This window comes from Rhineura floridana, chromosome 9 (genome assembly GCF_030035675.1).
Source record: "Rhineura floridana isolate rRhiFlo1 chromosome 9, rRhiFlo1.hap2, whole genome shotgun sequence".
Lineage (NCBI taxonomy): Eukaryota > Metazoa > Chordata > Lepidosauria > Squamata > Rhineuridae > Rhineura > Rhineura floridana.
The window spans coordinates 103,170,446-103,193,932 of NC_084488.1; the positions used below are offsets into that span (position 1 = coordinate 103,170,446).

At 42.7% G+C, this 23,487-nt stretch overlaps 1 long non-coding RNA gene and 1 pseudogene across 1 annotated transcript in view; both read left to right on the plus strand.

The window, feature by feature from the left end:
* Nucleotides 1-23,487, plus strand: part of LOC133363721 (uncharacterized) — a 729,805-nt gene that overhangs the window by 552,048 nt on the left and 154,270 nt on the right. The gene's annotated exons all lie outside the window — the stretch shown is intronic.
* LOC133364662 (5S ribosomal RNA) lies at nucleotides 5,853-5,970 on the plus strand (annotated as a pseudogene).

A 23,487-nucleotide genomic window follows, 5' to 3' on the forward strand; every position in this document is an offset into this window, starting at 1 on the left:
ATTTTACCATTTTGGGGTGGATACGTTGGAATCATGGAGGGCAGGAAGGCAGTAGAAAAAAGAGCATGGGTTCCAAGGAAAGAGTGGGGTGGGGGACATGTCACCTGCAGCAAGAATGCTGTTACCCAAGAATCATTGCTGGGGGTTTACATATGCTCCCCATGGAATTTTGGGGATAGAGCTGATTGTCCCAGAGAGAAAGAGTTCTCCATTTACTTGCAGAGGTCATTGGTGGGGGTGGGCATCTTCCCATCTGACAATATTTTAAACCATAAAGCACTAATACTACTTGAAGAGTCATGGCCTCCCCGAAAAGAATCCTGGGAACTGTAGTTTGTTAAAAGTGATGAGAGTTAGGAGACCCCTATTTCCCTCACAGAGGGATTGATTGTTAAATCGCTCTGGAAATTGTAGCTTTGCCTCTGAATAGGGGTTTCCTAATAAGCAGGGTCTTTTCTGTGGTGGTGCCCACCCTTTGGAATCTTCTATCTAGGGAGATCTGTGAAGCCATCTCATTTCTTTCTTTCTGCTATCAGGTGAAAACACTTCTGTGGATAAGAGCTTGTCCCAATTCATTGCCTGAGCAGTAGGCCACTGACAGAGGGTGGGGAAAACAGGTCATATCATAGTTCCACTAGCTCAGTATTGTCTACTACAATGACTGGCAGCAGTTGTCCAGAGCTTCAGGCAGGGAAGGTGCTGGTAGATATGAATTGTGAACTCTCAGAGAATCCTCACCTCTCTACCACATATTATTATTATTATATTATATTTATTAGTCGCCCATCTGGCTGGTTGACCAGCCACTCTGGGCGACGTACAAGATAAAATACATTGAACATTAAAAATTAAAATTTAAGAACCGAACAGTAAAACTTAACCCATTCCAAAGGCCTGCCGGAAAAGCCAAGTCTTCAAAGTCCAGCAGAAGCTCATCATAGAAGGGGCATGGCGGAGATCATTTGGGAGAGAATTCCATAGGGTGGGGGCCACTATTGAAAAGGCCCTCCCTCTGGTCCTCACCAGCCTAGCTGTTTTAACCGGTGGGATCAAGAGAAGGTCTTCTGAGGCTGATCTTGTTGAGCGGCATCCCTGCCGATGCTGGAGGCGCTCCTTCAGATAGACTGGTCCAAAACCGTATAGGGATTTAAAGGTTAAAATTGGGCTCTGTAAGCAACCGGTATCCAGTGCAACTCCATTAACACTGGAGTGATATGGTCCTGCCGGCGGCTGCCTTTGATCAGACGAGCCGCTGCATTCTGTACCAGTTGCAACTTCCGGACCGTTTTCAAGGGTAACCCCACGTAGAGCGCATTACAGTAGTCTAGGCGAGAGGTGACCAGGGCATGTACTACTGGTGGGAGCAGATGGTTGGGAAGGTAGGGGCGCAGCCTCCGTATCAGATGGAGTTGATACAGCGCCGCCTGGCTCACAGCCGAAACCTGAGCCTCCATGGACAGCTGGGAATCAAGGATGACCCCCAGGCTGCGGACCTGGTCTTTTAGGGGCAAACAAACCCCATTAAGCACCAGGTCTATATCCCCCAACCTTCCCTTGTCTCCCACAAACAGTACCTCGGTTTTGTCTGGATTCAGTTTCAGCTTATTCCTCCCCATCCAGCCACTCACCGACTCCAGGCACTTGGACAGGGTTTCTACAGCCAACCTCGGTGAAGATTTAAATGAGAGATAGAGCTGCGTGTCATCCGCATACTGATGACACTGCAGCCCAAATCTCCTGATGATTGCCCCCAGCGGCTTAATATAGATGTTAAACAACATCGGAGAGAGGATGGAACCTTGTGGCACCCCACAAGTGACAGGCCAAGGGTCCGAAACCTCCTCCTCCAATGCTACTCTTTGGTACCTACCGGAGAGGAAGGAGTGGAACCACTGCAATACAGTGCCCCCCATGCCCAACCTCTCCAGGCGGTCCAAGAGGATACCGTGGTCAACAGTATCAAAAGCCACTGGAAGATCGAGGAGGACAAGGAAGGTGCCTTCGCCCCTATCCCATGCCCTCCGCATATCATCTACCAAGGCGACCAATGCTGTTTCAGTCCCATGTCCAGGCCTGAAACCCGATTGAAATGGATCCAGATAATCTGCTTCCTCCAAGTGCGCTTGCAACTGCTTTGCCACCACCCGCTCAATTGCCTTGCCTAAGAATGGCAAGTTTGAAACTGGGCGGAAGTTATTCAAATCTCGATGGTCCAAGGAGGACTTCTTTAAGAGTGGTTTTATTATTGCCTCCTTGAGCGCTGATGGCATTACTCCCTGTTCAAGTGAAGCATTTACCACCAGCTTGATCCCCTCGCCCAGTTTATCTTTACAGCTCATAATGAGCCATGATGGGCAAGGATCAAGTAAGCAGGTGGTTGGCTTTAAGGTTGAAAGCACCTTGTCCACTTCATCAGAAGGAAGAAGCTGGAACCTATCCCACACCACCAGAACAGCACTGGTCACCTCTGGCTCACTCACTGTATCCACAGCGTACGGAATAGCACATTTGATACGATCGATTTTCTCTGTGAAGTGCTTTGCAAATTCGTCACAGGTGACCTTATCATGTTCCATCGGTTCTGGAGCAACTGGACCGACCAGGCTCCGGACCACTTGGAACAGTCTCCTGGGACAGCACTCCGCAGATGCAATAGAGGCAGCATAAAAATCTCTTTTTGCTGCCCTTATTGCCACATGATAGGTTGCCGCTGCAGCTCTAACATGTGTTCGATCGTCATCAGAGCGAGACTTCCGCCACCGGCGCTCTAGCCGTCTCACCTCCCGCCTCAGAATTCGCAACCGTGGGGTAAATCACGGTGCCATCTGAGTTCTATTCAGGGGGAGAGGGCGTTTCGGAGCCACCCGGTCTAATGCTCCGGTGATTGCGGTATTCCAACCTTCCATGAGGGCATCAGCCGAGTGGCTGTGTGCCTGCTCCAAATCCCCAAGCGCGTTCAGGAATCCATCAGGATCCATCAAACGCCTGGGGCGGACCATCTTAATGGGTCCTCCACCCCCACGGAGGGTTTGTGGCATCGAAAAGTCTACCTTCACCAAATAGTGGTCTGACCATGACAAGGGTATTATGGAAGTATTCCCAATTTTCAGATCACTTCCGTCCTCTCTCGAGACAAACACAAGGTCAAGTGCATGCCCGGCTACATGGGTGGGCCCCATAGAAATAAGGTGGCCACCCCTAGCTGTCTGTTGGCTCTGGACAGGCCCGGAACGAGGGACAGATATTATGCATCTCTCCCTGGTTCCTCTTCTCTGACATGGCCTGCCCCTAGCTCCCCACCAGCATCTGCCACCCAGCCTCGCTATACATTGGCCTCCCACCCTTCCCCCATCACTCCCTTGACAAATGCCCCAATGTGGCTTCCCTCACCCAGGCAAGCACCCACATTAACACAACCCCCCCAAAGAAGGTGGTAAAGGTGGAGAGGCGATCCAACAGCAACAAAGCAGCCGACTCTTTTTCCTTGGGGGGTGATGTTCTCGTCTCCTGCCGGTCTTAAGTCTTCTAGGCCACCTCAGCAAGCTGGCTCATATATGCCTTTGATGTTACTGTGGCTCAGCAAAGTTGTAGACTCTGTCTTGATCATTACTACGACTCAGCAAAAAGTCTACAGGTGTTATAAAAACTATGTGCCGGTTTACAAAGCAATTCAGAGCTTGTCAGTCTATCAGTCCAGATGATGAATAGGCTCTTTCCCATTCTAGACATAGATATAGATATTTCTCCCCGGTGTGCTGGCACTTTCTTTTAGTTTGTTCTCTTCTAACTTCTAACAAGAACATAAGAAGCACCTGTTGGATCAGGCCAATGGCCCTTCTAGTCTAGCATCCTGTTCTCGTAGTGGCCAACCAGATGCCTATGGGAAGCCCATGAACAGGACCTGAGTGGACAATTACCATCACATATGAGCAAAAAGATGGTAAGACATTTGGATCTCATCACACTCCTAATAATGACATTGTTTGTTGATTTTCTTACATTTTTAGCCTACCTTTCTTCCATCATGGAGCCCAAAGTACTATAATGTGGTTCAAAGCAATCTCCCATCTAGGCATTGACCAGATCCAGATGTGCTTCACTTCAACAAAGTGATGGTCTCATGTGACTTCAAACAATACACTGGGATCATACATGGGAATTTTACATTGGGCTTGGAAAATATTGAGCCGGATCCAGGGTGGTTTTTTTTAGAAAATAACTTGGTTTGCCGTTCCAAATTGAGCCATAAGATTATGAAATAAATATTTGAGCAGATCCAAGCAATCTGCAAAATCTCAATTACCTTATGGGGATAATTGTTGTCCATATTGATTTAAGTCTACAAATATGTACCAGTACAGGCAATCATATGTCCCAGGGGTGGAGAATCTGTGACCTTCTAGAAGTTGTTGGACTCCCACTCTCATCATTCCTGAGCATTGACCATGCTAGCTAGAGCGGATGAGAGTTGGAGTCTAACAACATCTGGAGGGTTACAAGTTTTCCACCTGCGATATGCATACAGACCATTCAATATCACAATATGCAGGGTACTGGTGGTTACTCATAGTCATGGCCCAAAAGAAGGCTACAACTGTGCAACAGCCCTGTAACATTTATATATATTGCACCTGGAGCCCTAATAAATATCCAACATCCAAATGGATGTGATGACATTAAGACTGGTTAGCAGCTTGTAGTCCAAGTAGAGGTGCCTTATACTGGCAACAGCAGCAGTATTCTTTGATACTGGTGGGCTTTCTCAAATGAACGTGTCTTCATGTATGTAAGTATTGATGCAGATATACTTAAGGCCTCATTTATTAAGAGGGGAATAAAAACAAATTTAATTGGTTCTTTGGCTTTAATTTATTTTTCTTTATTACATATATTGATTAACTAGAGTCATATCACGGTCAAAAATTGATTCCTGCTTAGAATCATTTAAGACTTTAGCATTTCTTTGGTCCACTACTGCATTCTGATGTCTCTCTAATGAGTTATGGTAATTTGCTTTCCAGAATGTTTTCTTTAACTATTTCTTCCCCTTCTGCACACCTCAGTGAATTTTTCCTGTTGTTAAAGATAAATGTTCCTGAATTTTTCAAGGAACTGCTTCCTGGGATGAGAAGGATCTTCTTATTTTCCCTTCCGTGAAGAAATGAGATACATTTTGAAATATTGCCTGTACCATTATCTCAACATCAAATCCATATCATACGCAACAATCCATTACTTAGAATGGCAGTAGGCAACATATGATTGGGATGGTTGGACACCAATATACTGGTCCCAAAAATCTGTTGCATCCATCAAGTATTACAATTGAAAGCTCAGAAACCCTAAAGGGGGTTCACCAAGCATTTGACTCCAGGTAGGTCTGGGAGACTCCTCTGTCTGAAAACCTGGACAGCCACTGCTAGTCAGTGCAGACAATACTGAGCAAGCTGGACCAATGGTCTGACTCAGGATAAGGCAGCTTCCCTAGGACTGTAGCAGCTGAATAACACAACAGCTGTCCAGCCCCCCGCCTATCTCCCCTCTCCTCCCCTTTCCCTAAGGGAAATAGCCTCATATTGAGGAAGGGAGCAGCAGGCATCTGAGGACTTGTCTACTTCATCAGACAGTGTTTTTTCCCTCCAGGGATGATGGGGCTGGACTACAACATCCCTCATCTCCAATGGAAACAATGCATACAGCATAATTTGGGAAAGTGCTTACATTTCAAAATTGGGAGTAAAAACTAAAACCTGAGTGGCAAAAATTGGATTTTTATTTCTCCCCTTTATGTTGGGTTCAAGAGCAATTCAGGGCTCTTCCTTGTTTTGCACATCCGTCATTGTATTGATGTCTCCTAATCTTTACTACCCTGAACACACCCGATCTCATCTGATCTCGAAAGCTAAGCAGGGTCAGGCCTGCTTAGTACTTGGATGGGAGACTGCTTGGGAATACCGGGTGCCGTAGGCTTAGAGGAAGGCAATGGTAAACCACCTCTGAATACCTTTTACCATGAAAACCCTGTGAATATATCCAAAAAAGATTCATAGGGTCGCCATATGTTATATGACTTGAAGGCATATAACAACAACAAAATCTACAAGCCTACCGGATAACTAAATTTGAGTGAGAGATCCCCTGCTCTTTTACAGCTGACTAACAGAGGGCTGTGGTATTTATCCATGCAATTACTAGTTGGGGAAATACTACTGGTAGTTATATTTCTCTGAAGATGTACCACTTCATTAATGAGTCTTCCCCCTGTGCTCCATAATTGCTAGTCCATGCTTCCTTAGAGAAGAACTATTGCTTCTTTATTTCCTATGATTTAAATGTGCATAATCAATATTAACCACAATTCAGCATGATATTATGCTATGAGTAGGGTCAAAATCAACAGTGCTTTTCTCATTAGTGAATAATTCTTTAGTTTTAAAGGTCTTTAATTGTTTTGGAGCTTTGTGTTTGCACTGAATAACTTCTCTTTGATTCATTCTCACAAGGCCAAATCACACAGATATTCCTGATGAATACACATCATGTTGACTGTTCAGCAAGGCAACTGAGATCTTTTGAATGTTCCAGTCAGGAGTGCCAACAAAATTTCCTGGGCCCAGTACTCTATATGTAGATTGCCCCCCCTACAGTCCCACCCCCCACTTCCTGGCAATCTGTTGGCAAGAACTGCTGTTTATGTACAGTGCATATATCACCAATATGAACAGCTATTTTGAATCCACACTCTTGATTTAAGGTGTATTTATTTAACATTTCACCTGCCTTTCAGAGTTCCTGCCCACAGAAGGAACAACAGTAGCATAGTTCAAAAAAATCATGATCATATAATTATTAAATAGCATGTAAGGATTAAAATAAAAACTGCTTGATTCAATCAACTCTCAGCCTAACCTACCTCACTGTGTTGTTGCAAAGATAAAAGTTGGAGAGAGGACCCAGAAAAAAAAGTGAGGTGGAAATATACAATGTCATATACACAGATCTTGCAGAGACTAGGGAGAGAAACATGCGCAAAGTCAGCCTCCCACAAATTGCTTTAACTGCAATATTCTATATTTCACAGCAAAATACCAGCAGCAACAAAAATGTTGTCAACCCTGGTAAACAACACACATACACAATACTCTTAAGCATGTGCAGCTTGACTGAACCACTTCTCAGTCTAACCTACCTCACAGGGTTGTTGCAAAGATAAAAGGGGGATAAAAGGTCATCCCCCCTCTAGGATGCACACCTTAACATGGTGAGGGGGTTTGAGAGTGTTGAAGAAGCTGAGAGCAATGCTGTCAGGAGTCTAGACCAAGAGGCTAGACTCTTAGCAGGGACACCCAAGGCAGAATGGTCAAAGCTGAGACACCAGACTAAGATGCATCCAAACTCAGAGGAAGGCAATGGTAAACCACCTCTGAATATCTCTTACCACGAAAACCCTATGAACAGAGTATCCAAAATGCAACACGAGATAGTGCTGGAAGATGAGACCCCCCAGGTCAGAAGGCACTCACTGAGCTACTGGGGAAGAACAAAGGACAAGTACGAGTAGCACTGTGACTAATGACGCAGCTGGGTCAAAGCCGAAAGGAAGCCCAGAGGCTGATGCGCACAGATGCGAAAGGAGAGTCCGGAGTTGTACAACGCACACAATAGGAACATGGAATGTGAGAAGCATGAACCAGGGAAAGTTAGAAATTGTCAAGCAAGAAATGGAACGCATCAACATTACAGTACTTGGTGTGAGCAAACTAAAATGGACTGGAATGGAACATTTTCAGTCGGGCAACTACAAAATATTTTATGCAGGAAATGAGAAATTAAGAAGAAATGGGGTTGCTTTAATAGTGAGAAGTGATGTAGCAAGAGCAATTAAGTGCTATAACACAAGGTCTGAGCGAGTGATATCAATGAGATTAAATGGGACACCTATTAACATAACCATCATCCATGTCTACACTCCAGTGGCAAATGAAGAAGAGGAATTGGAAAGATTTTACGCAGAAGTATAGGAAGAATTATTGTCTTTATTTATACCCGGCCATTTTTCCAAAACTGGAACTAACGGCGGCTTCCAGACAAAAATACATATAATTAAAAACATAAAAAGTCTACATTAAAATAAAATTAAACTATTTCCAATATTAAAACCATACACACATATAGCTAAAAGAGTTCAAACTAGCTTAAAATAATATAATAGACACTGATCACACATGGTAACAAGATGTGCTAATAATCATGGGCAACTGGAATGCAAACGCAGGGAACAGAGAAGAACTAGGAATTATGGGGAAATTGGGCTTAGAAGAAAGAAATGAAGCAGGAGAAAGACTTGTTCAGTTCTGTGAAGCCAATAATTTGTTTCTTGCAAACATATTTTTTGAGCAACTGAAAAGACGACTACACGTGGACATGACCAAATGGTCAATATAGGAATCAAATTGATTATATAATTGGTAACAAAGGATGGAGAAGTTCCATACTTTCTGAGAAAACAAGACCAGGAGCAGACTGCGGTACAGATCATGAACAGGTCAAATTGAAAATCAGAGTAAAGCTAAAGAAAAAGAACAAAGCAATCATAATGCCAAAATACAATTTAAATAACTTCCCTGAAGAATATAAAGATCACAGAAGGAACGGTTTTGAGGCTTTAAACTTAGTTGACAGAGAACCAGAAGAACTATGGAGTGAAGTCAGAGACATTATCAGGGAAGAATGCAAAAAGACAATACCTCTAGTTAAAAAGAGAGAAAGACCTCAATGGATGACTGAAGACACTCTTAAAATGGTTAAAGAGAGAAGGAAAGGAAAAGGAAAAGGAGATAGAAATATGGTCAGAACCCTAAATGCAACTATACAACAACTAGTACGTAGGGACAAACAGAACTATTATAATAGTTATTGTATAGAAATAGAAGAGGACAACAAAAAGAGTAGAACAAGAGCCCTATTCCAAAAGATTAGAGAAATGAAAGGGAAATTTAAGCCAAGAGTAGGGATGTTGAATAATGAACAGGGAAACAGACTGATTGACCGAGATAAAATAAAAGGAACATGGAACAATACATTGAAGAACTCTATAAAAGAGATGCCAGGATGACAGATTCATTCACGGAGAAACCATATGATGAAGAACCAGAAATTTTAGAATGTGAGGTGAAAGCTGCACTTAAAATACTTGGAAGAAACAAATCACCAGGAACAGATGGCATACCAATAGAATTGCTACAAGCTACTGAGAATGAATCTGTCCAAATTTTGACAAAAATTTGTCAAGAAATATGGAAAACTAAACAATGGCCCACAGACTGGAAGCATTCCATATACATCCCAATTCCAAAGAAAGAGGATCCCAGGGAATGCAATAATTATCAAACTATTGCCACTAACCCGTGCAAGTATAGTAATGCTCAAGATTCTACAACAAAAGCTCTTACCATACATGGAGCAAGAAATGCCAGATGTCCAAGCTGGATTTAGAAAGGGAAGAGGCACCAGAGATGATATTGCAAACTTACGTTGCAGAATGGAATGGACCAAGGAATTTCAGAAGGAAATCACCCTGTGCTTTATAGATTACAGCAAAGCCTTTGTATATCTTGAAAAACTATGGAATATTTTAAAAGAAATGGGGGTGCCATAGCACCTGATTGTCCTGATGCACAATCTATACTCTGGACAAGAGACTACTGAAAGGACAGAATATGGAGAAACCAATTGGTTCCCCATCGGAAAGGGTATGAGACAAGGGTGAATTTTATCACCCTATTTATTTAATCTATATGCAGAACATATCGTACGGAAAGTGAGATTGGACCAAGATAAAGGAGGTATGAAAATTGGAGGGAGAAATATCAATAATTTAAGATATGCAGATGATACTCTTAGCAGAAACCAGTAATGATTTGAAAGGAATGCTGATGAAAGTTAAAGAGGAAAGCACAAAAGCAAGACTACAGCTGAACGTCAAAAAGAATAAAGTAAGGACAACAGAATGGGCTCCTGCTGGCAGGAAGGGCGGGATATAAATCAACTAATAAATACATAAGTAAGATTAATTTTAAAGCTGACAATGGGGACACTGAACTTGTCAAGGATTATCAATTCCTTTGCACAGTCATTAACCAAAATGGAGACCATAGTCAAGAAATCAGAAGAAGGCTAGGACTGGTGAGGGCAGCTATGAGAGAACTAGAAAAGGTCCTCAAATGCAAAGATGTATCATTGAACACTAAAGTCAGGATCATTCAGACCATGGTATTCCCGATCTCTAGGTATGGATGTGGATGTTGGACAGTGAAAAAAGCAGATAAGAGAAAAATCAAGTCATTTGAAATGTGGGATAAATGTTTTTGCAAGTCTCCTCCCCTCCTCCTTCAAGTCTGTGATGTCGGGAGCTTAAAGTGGGAAGAGGGGAAGACTCACAAAGCCTTTTCAAAGTCCCCTCTCCCAGGTACCAGCAGAAAGCGCAGGCTTCGTTCTTTGCCTTCCAGCAGTGTCAATGCAGGGGGGTGAGGGGACAAAGGAGAGAAAGAAGCTATCTTTCTCTTTTTCATCCCCCCACAACTCTGTTGCTGCTGGTGGCAGAGCATAAGAACTGAGCTCCTTCCTTGCATAGCTGTAGCTGGCACTTGGGACCCCACCAAAGGATTTTGACAGGTAGCCAGGGTTGCCCACTTGTCAGTGATATGATGCCATAATGACTTCACCCAATTGACAGGTGGCAGCCGCACCCACCTGTCAAATTTGGCCCACAAGCCCAATCCTGATAAGGATCTGGTCTGTGGCACCAAAAAGGTTCCCCACCCCTATTTTAGGGGATGGTCAGGGGCAAGGAAGAGAGATGGGATAATTCTTCCCAGCACAACTCAGAATGGACTAGTACTTTCAGATATATATATTTTTGGACACTTCTCAGGAAAAGCTCAAGCTTTTCTGAAAATTCTCTGAAATCTCAAACACTTGACCTATTCCAAATATTCCTACCAGATTCCCTCCACTATCCCCTCTCTCCCTTGCAGGCAGCTTCCCTTATGCTCCTTACAAATCCTTAACCTCCTACTCTTTCCTCGAAATATAACTTCCAACAGAAGCAACAGGGGAAAGGATCACAAAGGGGGGGGGCTGCTCCTTTGGCATTCATAACCAATATGAAGTTTCCAATGCTAAGATTTCTGGGAATTGTAGTTTGCCAGGGGTTGGGGTCATAAGGGATCTTTGCACTGGAAACTTCCTGTTGGTGGGACCTTTAGACCCAATGAAATCCTGAAGAGCAGTCCTCTCCTTCACTGCTGCTGCTGGAAGGTGCGTTTGGGTGCGGTATTGGAAAATACACACAAAAATATTGTACCTTGAGGAGATAGGTAGAGTCCAGTAATTGCCCCTTTAATGCCTTATCTGGAGCCTATAAAGGGGCCTGGATCTGCTTAATTATATGCTGTTGTGCTGCTTTATATAGCATGCGCTACGGCTCATAAAGAGTTAAGTTTGTGCAGGAAAAAGTGATGACAGAGACTGTCATGGGGGATGAGCTGAGGAGGGCTTATCTGCATGTGTTGGATCAGTTGCCAAACCATCATTGTGCACAGGGGCTGGCACAGTGGCTTACTTTAATTGGCTAGGCAAACTCCTTTGAAGTGGAGTAACCGACAGACGTAAAGGCCAAGTGGATGTGATTCAGCTTTTGTCAACATAGCCCAACAGTACTGTTATGGGATTGAGGGATGAGATAGATGATTTATTTGTGTCCCCTTCAATCCTGTGATCTTGTATCTGAAGTTGGGATATACAAGCAAGAAACACGCTCTACTGGTCAGACTAGTTTCCTTTGTTAAGCTAGCCTGTGAGTTAATGGACTTATTGAATGGTCAGTCTGCATATCGAAACAGAGCTATTGGAACCCTTTTCAGGGAAGAGGCCCTCCCCCCCATCCTGGAGCCAAAGAGAGGTTTGTGTTTTTAAGCTAGTGAGAGAAAAGGCTAGGATCTAGAGACAGCGAGGCCTGCTTGCTCTCTGTTCCTCAAAGGTATGGACAATGGGGAGCAAGATCTGATGGACTGTTAATGCTGCGTACCCCTCCATCTCAAGCTCAGGTTGGAATGTGTGTAAATAAAAACCACATACCCTATAAGATGCCATAGTCTTCGCTGTCCTTCTTTCCAAGGAAACCAAACACTGGATAAGCTCAGAAACCCCTGGAAGTCTCTCACTGCTTGGAGATTAGGGTGGCATGCAACAGTATATAAGCAGTGGAAACTGGCAGTTCCAGTGTCAGTGGGGCAGTGAATCTGCTCTGAGTTTTAGCCAAACTTTCAAGGACCTCCTTGATAGTTTGGACTAAAACCTGGAGCGGATTCATTGCTCCACTGACATCAGAGTCACCAGCCTCCTTTGTATATAAGTAATAGGAGCCCCTTGCTCTAATGATACTCCAATACAATTATGCAAGGCAGTTGGGTATGGCTTGGGCAAAATGGCCCCAGTGGGCCAAATGGGGAGGCCTGGTGGGCCTAATTAGTCCTGTGGGACTGAGGTTCCTCACCCCTGGTCTTCAATTAAACTGAAAGATCCTATAACAACCCAAGGGCTGGTTGGGGAAGCTGCATAGTCTGGGTCTATATTTTACTAATTTGTTGTAAGCCTGTATTGCAATTCAGCAGCTAGCTTGAGGCATGGACTCTGCCCTTAGAAATGCAATCCTGAGTGGCATATTGGGCTACCTATAAATAGGAACTGAATATGGAGGTGTCAATCTAAAACACTTTATTTCAAATATTAATTTCCTATATGTGCACCATGCAAAGTTCAGTATTTGACAAAAGTAATGAGTGCTCCGTTTTTACTTGCAGTTAAAAACTCTTTCAGCTCCAAAACAGCTTGGAAAGACAACATGTTTGAGGTTTAACTTCTTTTTAAAATGCAAATTTTGTGTTAAAGCCCAGCTATTTTTAGGGAAATAACTTTGGTTTGCATTTGCATTATTATTGTTATTATTTTGTATGAAACCACTTGTTCTAATGAAACCTCAAACTCAGGATACAAACATATGAAATAATTTGACAGTGGCATATATTATTGGGGATTTAATCTGGACAAATCTTAATTATAAACACATCATTCCGAATTATCCTGTGGCTTTGTGCTCAACCAGACTCATAAAGATATTTAATTATTTTTATCATGTTTGTGCTAGGATGACAAATAGACTTTGGAGATAACAAGTATAGGTTAACATTTCCAATAAAAAGGAATAATTATTTGATTACATTGATATTTTGTGAGACTTGGAAATATTATTGTGAGCAAGCATGTCATCTAATAAATCTGTTCGGCTTTAATCCATTTTAGCCTACTCACTGTGCAATCAAGATCACATTTACCCTTCTCAAATTGATGTGCATTTGTTTTAAAGTCTGCTTCATTGCCGCTAATGAATTCCTGGATTCGTTAAAATAAACAATGACAGAAACAAGAGAAGCCACAATGTCTTCCATTTCATTGTGATACTTCTATGCATGAAAGAAGAAAGGGCAGCACAATCCAAGCCCCAGATGAGCAAGTTTGGAATGCAGAGCTTGGGAAAGTTACTTTTTTGAACTACAACTCCCATCAGCCCAGTCCAGTGGCCATGCTGGGTGGGGCTGATGGGAGTTGTAGTTCAAAAAAGTAACTTTCCCAAGCTCTGGGAATAGGCATATCTTGGGCTGTCTCAGATGAGCCAAGACTCAGCCAGTGTAACTCCCTCATTCTAGGTCATCTGGGGTTACACCAGTGTAAGTCCTTCAACCCAGCTGAGCTGGGACTATGCTGGCTCAGCTGGTGGCTCAACTGGGACTGAGCCAACAGAACTTAAGCCAGTGGAACCTATGCCAGAATAAGTCCTCAAAAAGGGGTGTGGTGGGGCAAGGAGAGACTTGCATCTATTCCAAACCTCTTTCAGCTTACTCATGTGACCTGGCAATCTGGTGGAATTTATGCTGGCAAAAAGGGTGGTGTAAGTCAAACTCCATTTTAAAGGCTTACTTTCCCTCTGCCAGGCTCCGGCCTGCTCAACAGTCCCACTTCTAGTTTGGAATAAGGGGTAACTTACTCCAGCTTAATTTAAAGGCAGTGTAAATTTTGCCGGCTTCCTATGCTTCTCATTGCTCTGCCTAGCTCCAGTTCTATACTTCTGGGGAAGAGGATCTTTCTCTGCCAAGCAACCTTCCAAGAGCTGCATGTCAGTGGCAAGCAGAAGCAGCGGCAAAACTGGGCAGAGGAATGAATGTGACTCTTACCTCTGTGGAGAAGGCAACATTCCACCGCACAAAGCCTAAGGTTCCTACATATCAACCACAACCTCTTCCAACTTCATTATCACAGTTTAAAGGACATACCCCACTAGGGTTGCCAGGTTCATGGCTTGAGACTGATCCTGCATCTCTAGGGGAAGAGGAAAGTAAGCCAAGTGCAGGTGTTCTTGAAATACTGTAATGGGAAAAACCACAAGGTGGAATTCTCCCTGCCCGCTCCACAACTTTTAAAGATACAGAAGACTTCTTGGTTGCCAGGCCCAGCCTCCAAGAGGTCTTCTGTATCTTTAAAAGCTGCGCAGGGGGAAGGGATAATTCCACCTTGCGGTTTTTGCCATTACAGGGTTGCAAGAACACCTGCACTTGGCTGACTTTCTCTTCTCCTAAAGATACAGGATCAGTCTCAGGCCATGAACCTGGCAACCCTATACCCCACCAAGCAAAAGCACTTGAGGATGTAGTGCAGGGCTGGTGAAGAGGTATGTCCTGGGGAGAGGGGTGTGGCCTATGAAAGAATCCTGAGCCCCAAATAAAGAGACATTTAAAGCTGAATTTATCAAACCCGCACTATCTGAAACAATGTGAGAACCAAAACACAGCCATCTTTCAAAAGCTGCACTTATCCGAATGCAGTTCTCCAACTAAACAGTGTTTGCAAAAATGCATATGTTAGGAGGAAGTGTGCATAAAAATGAATATATTAGTGAAAATAACATACATAAATGCATTGTATTGGGAGAAAGTGCTTGCAAAAATGTGTACCTTAATCAAAACTGCATACAATAATATGTTCAGTAGGAGAAATCCGCATTGAAATGCTAGACAATTTTCATGAGGATTTTTTTTTTTAAAAAAATAGCAAATTGCTGCAAAAATATGGAGCACTGAATTTAAGACTGGAAAACAATTAGAAACTGAGAGAACCGAAATTGACAGATCCTACAACACATGGCTCCCATACCATCCTGGAGCAAAGGGTTAGTCACATTGAATCTCAGGACTTATTTCGCTCCTTCGCAGAACAAATCTCATCTCTCTCCAATGAGCCACTATATTAACTCATCACAAACATTGCTGGTTTCCCCCCTGCTGATCTATGAGAGCTCTCCACCATGCACTTTCCCCCGAATTATCACCAATGCAATGTGAAAAGAACAAGGTTCCTCTTCTAATAAATCATGACAGTCTCCCTGTGAATGTAATGTGTGACTGCTTCTGAGCCCTAATCCATAAGTTACCATGGCAATGGGGTGGTTAGCTCTTACTCCAGTGTTGCACCTCTGTCTGGAGCTGCTGGGGTGGCAACTATGTGGGATGGCCCATAAAGTTGGCAGTTGTATTAAAAAGAGCTGCAGTAGGAAGCCCTGACCACAAAGAAATGAGTTTTCAGTAGCAACCATGTTGCCATGGTGATAGATGAATCAAGCCCATGAGAGGAGGGTTTTTTCTTTTCTTTTCTTCAGGAGACAATAAGAGAGATTATTATGGGTCTGATCACCTAATAAGCATGTTTTTCAGTGACAAAAAAAGAGACTGAACCTATTTCTTATGCTGTGCTGCCACTGATGATAATGCTGATTATGAGTGCAATGGCAGAAGAAATACTTCCACTATAGGTGGGACAGAATTTTATGTACTTTAGACAGGATAAAAATGAGATGAACATGTTAATGATTTAAAAAGCAATTGGAACCTCACTTGACAAATGAAGGGAATCATTTGAAAATGGAATGTGTTAACATTCAGAGTGCAATCGGAAGATGCAGGCCAGATTAAGGAATCCATCTGCTTTGGAGATGTAAATCTGTCTTGTTTTATCATAGAGTTTGAATGAAGTCATGTATTCCACTACGGACATATTTGCATCGCTATCTCTTATAGGTTGGCTCTCAGCAAGGAACATTCTCATGATCTCAGTTTCCCATCTGTAACACCACAGTCGTAATCACCCACACATTAAGTTGTTTGTGGGAGCAAATGGAAAAATTAATGCAAAGTACTTGGCTGTAAATGATTCATTATAATAAATCTGATTGACTTAAAAAGGAACACAGGATGTGTTCACACTTCCACTTTAAACTCCAGTGGTTTAGTACCAGATTAACTTCAACTGTAAAATAATTTATTACAATACTAGGGATGTACATAAACTTCCAGGATTAATTCATCTTGTTTTTGTTTTTTAAACAAATCCAATATACTTCTGAGTCAGTGTGTGCTCTCTCCACTTCAATATGTGTTTCGGGTCCCAAGTCGCTCTGATAAAATGAAGCTGTGTTCCCCATCCACTATAATGGGGAATCTAAGAAATGGCTATAGTGTTTCCCTAGTTGGGCCAAAGTGGATAAAGTTTACAGGCACAAGAGCCCCTCCTAAGCATATTAGGCCTACCATATTGCAGACAAAGAGGCCCAAGGAAGATATGTTGGGGAAATAAAAGGATTTCACTTCCTTTCAGAATCCCTTATGCGGGGGGGGGGGGTTAGAGAGGGGGGGTTTTGTTTTTTCTTACCTCAATATATTTAAGAAGTGGCCAAGTGATCTGTAATCTTGTTTGTACATTTTTAAAACTTTGCAGCTTCACACCAGGCTTTCCAGTGCTTCTTTGTGTTATAACTGAACCTGTTGGCCCTCCAGCTTCTGCTTAAATACCACCAGCGAAGGACAGCCCACCAGCGAAGGACAGCCCTCCACCTCCTAATGCAGTCTCCTCCGCCATCTGAAGCTCTTACTATTAGGATGTTTCTCCTACCGTTTAGCCAAACTCGGCTTTGCTGCCATTGCCACCCAATGGTTCTAGTTTGTTTGTCTGGATCACCAGAAAACACATCTGCTCCACCTTCTACATGACAATATCTTCAGGTATTTGAAAGCCACTATCATATCTCCCCTTAACCTTCTCTTCTTTTTGCTTAACATTCCCAGTTCTATTTCAACTGTACCTCACAGAATTTTTTTGTCTTGGTTGGCTACCTCTGGAAATGTTGGTCAATATCCTTACAATGCAGCAACCAGAACTGGACAATATACTATACAGGTGTACTCTTTACCACCAGTACCAGTGTGTAGTATGAGGGACTGCAGCAAGAAGGGGAAATAGTTGGAATCCCCAATCCTACAGAGAGGTGCTTCAGGTGTGCATGTGGAAAAGCTTCACATGTGCACTGGGGTTCTTTGGATCCTGTATAGAGTTCTAAACATCAAGGTGGTTTTGTATTCCCTATTATCTTTACTTGTCATATTAATCCAAGGTCATTTCACACACTTCATTATGCCTACACACTGTACTTCTCTGGGACTACAATTGTGCAGAGGATATAACATGTTATGCTGAATGCTCTAGGATAGCGGCTCCTAAACTGTGGTAGACCACCAGTGGTCTATAAATTTCATTTAGGTGGTCCATGGTGTGTTTGTGGATTTGTGGTTGAAGATAAGAGACAACACATCCATCGCACTCAATATTCAGATTAATTTTAATTGTATTTTATTCTGCTCTAATAATAATAATAAAATTAAATCCTGCCCTTCCTTCCAAAAACAGCTGAAAAACATCTTAAAAGCAAAACATCTTAACAACAATTCCAATACAGATATAGATGTATTTTGTTGTATATCATTATTATTACTTTTATTATTATTTATTATATTTATTAGTCACTTAATACCTGAACGTTTCACAGCAATTTACAACAATGTTAAAAACAAAAACAAATATATCATACTACAAAAACAAAACAAAACAACAACACCTCTGTGCATCCACAGGAAGCTTTGGCAGTATGCTAATAATAGACAAGATCATCTCAGACTATCAAATGTCTGGGGGAAAAGGTTACCAATGTTAGAGAATTCTTCTTCTCCTTGGGATCTTTTGCTGGGGGTCCTTGAATAAAATTGAGGACACAGCAAAAAGGTAGGCCTTTATTCTTAGAAGTATATACAAGGCCAGCCTCCCAGGAACATCCAGGAAGGACTGCACTGAGGCACTGTGTGCAAGCTCTTTTATAGAGTACTGTTACAGCATGTGACAATGATTCCACCAATCTCATGAGTCCTTGCCCACATAACATCGTTCCAAACCAATCAGAAAGCATTAGCTAACTCCAGTGGTGATTCCAAGATTCTTTCCACCTTGTTAATGTCTCCATTGTCCTACTGTCTTTTCAAGACTAATGAATTTTGGGACTAGTTGGAACAGTTACTACTGTGAATATGTTTTCAAGCATACCCAGTACATCCCATATGCCATTGTTGCATTGTTTCTGATCAGTCAGGCTGACTCAGGTACATCTGGAAATATTTTGGACAAGTTCCCTGAGTTAAGTTTGGGAACTTAACTCAGGGTGTTTGTGAATGTATGGGCACCCCCAGTTCTATTCCTTTGCCATAGGGGTTCTTATACTTTCTCAGAAATCCCATTTCCTTACTTATTTACTGAAAGAGGATTTTGTTTAAAACCCCTGAGCTACATTGTGAAACCACACAGACTAAGGAAAAAGCTGGATGACTCTGGCTAACTCAGCCTCAGAAATATAGAAGCAGGCAAGCAGGCCACCCCAGATGTACCCTTTTCTAAAGTGAAAACACACTTATAAAGTTGTACATTTAATACACTGGATTGTTTTAATATCATTATTAAAATCTTTCTATTTCTCTTCATTAAAACATTTGATTATGCTATAAAACCTCCTTTAGATGGCATTCAAGAATCAAACATTGGCAATCCCTACTTACTACATCAATCACAGTTTCTTCTCACAACTTTAACGCCCCTTGATTCCGAACAATGAAGTAATTAATCATGCATCAGCTGGGTCTTGGCACCGGCCGAATTTGGCAAAGAAACAGGAGATTGCTGTGACCTGTTGCCATTGCAACAGGTTTTTGCTTTCTTTCAGATCTGAATTAAATGCTAAGATTCAGGGTTCCCTATACGCATGAATCGCAGGGCCCCAATAGGCCTGAAGTTCAATACTTAATTCCTTATGATTATAAAGGAAATGTGCCTTCTTAATATCTATGATTATATATGTGTGGATTAGGGATGCCAGATCTCTGGCAAATGGCCGGAGGGTCCGGCCCCGCCCTTGCCTTTCTCACCTCCATAATATGGCTTAACGTTTTTTTTCCTCTTCCGTCCAAGAGTCAGACCCTGGGCTATGAAATATGACAGTATTTAATCCAATATCTGCTTTTCTGGGAGTAAAGCAATTTCTTGGAGTAAAGCATGTACCTGGAGTAAACCCCATTGAACTCCATTAGGACTTACTTTTGAGTAGATATGGTTAGGATTGTGCTGTAAATTAATGGGACTTGTGAGTAAACATAGCGCAGACTTGTGTTTGTGTTGTAAATCTTTCTCTCTCCCTCCAACCCTATTTTTAAAGAAATTAGGCAGGGTTTATCACAGTTTTTATTATGTAGGAAACTAATACTGATTTTTTAAAAAATTGAATGAAGTTTATTTATTTATTTTTATTTATTTATTATTTGATTTATATCCCGCCCTTCCTCCCAGTAGGAGCCCAGAGCGGCAAACAAAAGCACTAAAAACACTTTAAAAATCATAAAAACACACTTTAAAATATATTAAAACAAAACATCTTTAAAAACATTTTTAAAAGCTTTAAAAACATTTTTTTTTTTAAGAAAAGGTTTAAAAACATATTAAAAAGCAATTCCAACACAGACGCAGACTGGGATAAGGTCTCAACTTAAAAGACCTGTTAAAAGAACAAGTTCCTTATCACTTCAGGGTACAGTTTTCCCTGGTTGAGTAAGCCCCATTGAATACATTGGGACTTGCTTCTGAGTAAACAAACATAGGATTGCACTATAAATATCTTTACAGGTTGTATAAATAATAAACATATTTGATAGTCATGCTTATATAGATGTTTTCATAGAATCATAGAATAGTAGAGTTGGAAGGGGCCTATAAGGCTATCAAGTACAACCCCCTGCTCAGTGCAGGAATCCAAATCAAAGCATTCCCGACAGATGGCTGTCCAGCTGCCTCTTGAATGCCTCCAGTGTTGCAGAGCCCACTACCTCTCTAGTAATTGGTTCCATTGTCGTATGGCTCTAACAGTTAGGAAGCTTTTCCTGATGTCCAGTCAAAATCTGGCTTCTTGCAACTTGAGCCCATTATTCTGTGTCCTGCACTCTAGGACCATCGAGAAGAGATCCCGGCCCTCCTCTTTGTGGCAACCTTTCAAGTACTTGAAGAGTGCTATCATATCTCCCCTCAGTCTTCTCTTCTCCAGGTTAAACATGCCCAGTTCCTTCAGTCTCTCCTCATAGGGCTTTGTTTCCAGTCCCCTGATCATCCTTGTTGCCCTCCTCTGAAACTGTTCCAGTTTGTCTGCATCCTTCTTGAAGTGCAGAGACCAGAACTGGATGCAGCACTCAAGATGAGGCCTAACCAGTGCTGAATAGAGGAGAACTAATACTTCACATGATTTGGAAACTATACTTCTGTTAATGCAGCCTGATATAGCATTTGCCTTTTTTGCAGCCTCATCACACTGTTGGCTCGTATTCAGCTTGTGATCAATGACAATTCCAAGATCTTTCTCGCATGTCGTACTGCTGAGCTAAGTATCCCCCATCTTATAACTGTGCATTAGGTTTCTTTTTCCTAAGTGTAGAACTTTGCATTTATCCCTGTTGAATTTCATTCTGTTGTTTTCAGCCGAATGCTCCAGCCTATCAAGGTCCCTTCGAATTTTCTTTCTGTCTTCCACGGTATTAGCTATGCCCCTCCAATTTTGTATCATCTGCAAATTTGATAAGCATGCTCTGTACCTCCTCATCCAAGTAGTTAATAAAAATGTTGAAGAGCACTGGGCCCAGGACCGAGCCCTGTGGTACCCCACTCGTTACTTCCACCCAGTTTTGTCATGCTGTGTCCCTATAAGTATCCGATTTCATACTATGGTTGTACAATACTTCCTTTACATTTTAAGTATGCCTTGGGGTAGTCATGGTTCTCCATTGTTTTCATCCTGAGGGGCAGATAGGCTGAGAGATGGTGAGTAGCCCATGGTCACCCACTACAGTTTATAGCTCATTTCCATTTTGAAAAATTAATTAAAACAATTTACATGCAGGCAAAATTTATTAAGTGGATTCACACAATACGTGTAAAGCACATCCAACTCACATTTAAAGTGCATGACTTTCCCTCAAGAATTCTGGGAAGTGTCGTTTCCCCCTCACAGTTATAGTTCTCACCACTCTTAACAAACTGCAGTTCCCATGATTCTGTGGTGGGATTCATGTGCTTTAAATGGGTGTTGAATGTGCTTTAAATGCATGGTGTGGATCTGCCCTAGGTATGATGTTCATTCAAGAGTGAATTGAAAAGAACAATTTTAAAAGATACTTCTTACTCATTTTTCAGACCTCTTTCTGAAGTAAAGGGTCAAATCTGTAAAAACGTTTGGAGCAGCCATGTTAAAAGATAAGGGCAGGGTATTCCAGGCAGGGGGTTGCCAGCCCTGCTTGGATATGGATGTCTTTGCAGAAGAACCCTAGTCAAGGTTTACCAACAGCACAGTCCAAACTATATCTACTTAGAAGTCAGTCCTGTTGAGTTCTATGGGGCTTAATCCCTTAGTAAGCGTGTTTAGAATTGCAGCCTTCAGGAGCCTCCATCTTTACTCCCCAAAGCTCCCATCTAACATCTCCACAACACTAGGCTCCTTTGTCTCTGCTGTGGCCTTCTGGTGACTTCCCTGGCCTGAAGGCACTTAACCCTTCTTGCTGAAAGCAAGTAGGCTAGATTAAATGTTCCCTACCCAGGCTCCATCTTTTAGCTAAGATATCTATCTTAATTTCCAATCAGATATTTTTTTAATTGTATGCTCCAAGCAACTGTGAATGATTCTTAATATATCATGCTTAATGACATCACTGGGGCCTGCCATGTGACATCACTTGGGCCCGCCCCATGACATCACTTGGGCCCGCCCCGTGACATCACTAGGGCCTGCCCCATGACATCACTAGGGCCCGCCCCTCAAATCTCAGGTTTTGGGATGCTTCTGACCTGGCAACCCTAGTGTGGATATATAAAATTCCCCATTACCAAAAATATGTCAATGAAGGCCTGCTGGACCTCATTGGGGAGCATATTCCACAGATGGGGAGCTACAACTGAAAAGACCCTCTCCCTTGTCACTACCCTTCGAGCGTCCCTCAGAAGGGGGACCTGGAGAAGGCCCTCATAAGTAGATCTAAGGGTTCAGGTAGATTCATATTGGGAGAGGTATTCCAGAAGATGTTGGTCTCCTGAGACATAAAGAGCTTTATAGGTCAAACCAGTGCTTTGAATTGGAGTTGGAAGTGTACAGGGACCAGCAACTGGAAAGGGATTGGTGTTACCTGATCTGTTTGCCTTGATTACGTCAACAATCAGGGAGCTGCATTCTGCACTAATTGAAGCTCCCAAACTGTTTTCAGAGGTAGCTTCACATAAAGCACATTGCAATAATCCATCCATGAGGTTGCCAGAGCATAGATTATTGTAGCCAAGTTACCCCTGTCAGGATAGGGTCACAGTCGGGCCACCAGCCTAAGCTCCACGAGCTAGAGGGAGCCCCAGCTAACGAAGCGTCAAGGCGAGTTAAGCAGCAGAGCGAGTTCGGCAGCAGGGCAAAGAGGCCAGGGCCCCCAACTCTGCCCGTCTGTTCCCTGACCTCAACTAAACCGCAGTCTCCAACCCATTGATGTAATAAACCTTAAACAAAACTATGCAGGTAAGAAGCCAGCAGGGGTGTGGGGGCTTTCCAGTGTTTTGCACCGCCTGCAGCATGTACGACTATCTGCCTGTTGGACAGAAGTCGTGGGTGTGCTCTCGGTGCAATGAGCTCCTGGCTCTCCGGGAACGACTTCATTTCCTTGAGGCCAAGGTGGCGGACCTGGAAAAGCTGAGAGAGGCAGAGAGGTGTGTGGAGGAGGCCTTCAGGGATGTTATAGCTGTGTCCCACTCCAACGATGATAGCTCTCCTGCTATCATGGACAACAATGGTCTCGGGGAAGGAGAGCATCCAGCTGAGGAAGAGGGAAACGATCCCTTAGAAGGGACCCATTCCTTGGGGGATGAGCAGCTATCCTCTCGTGCCGAGGATATATCTCCAGGGGGTGGAGGGATCCTTGTAGTGGGTGATTCGAT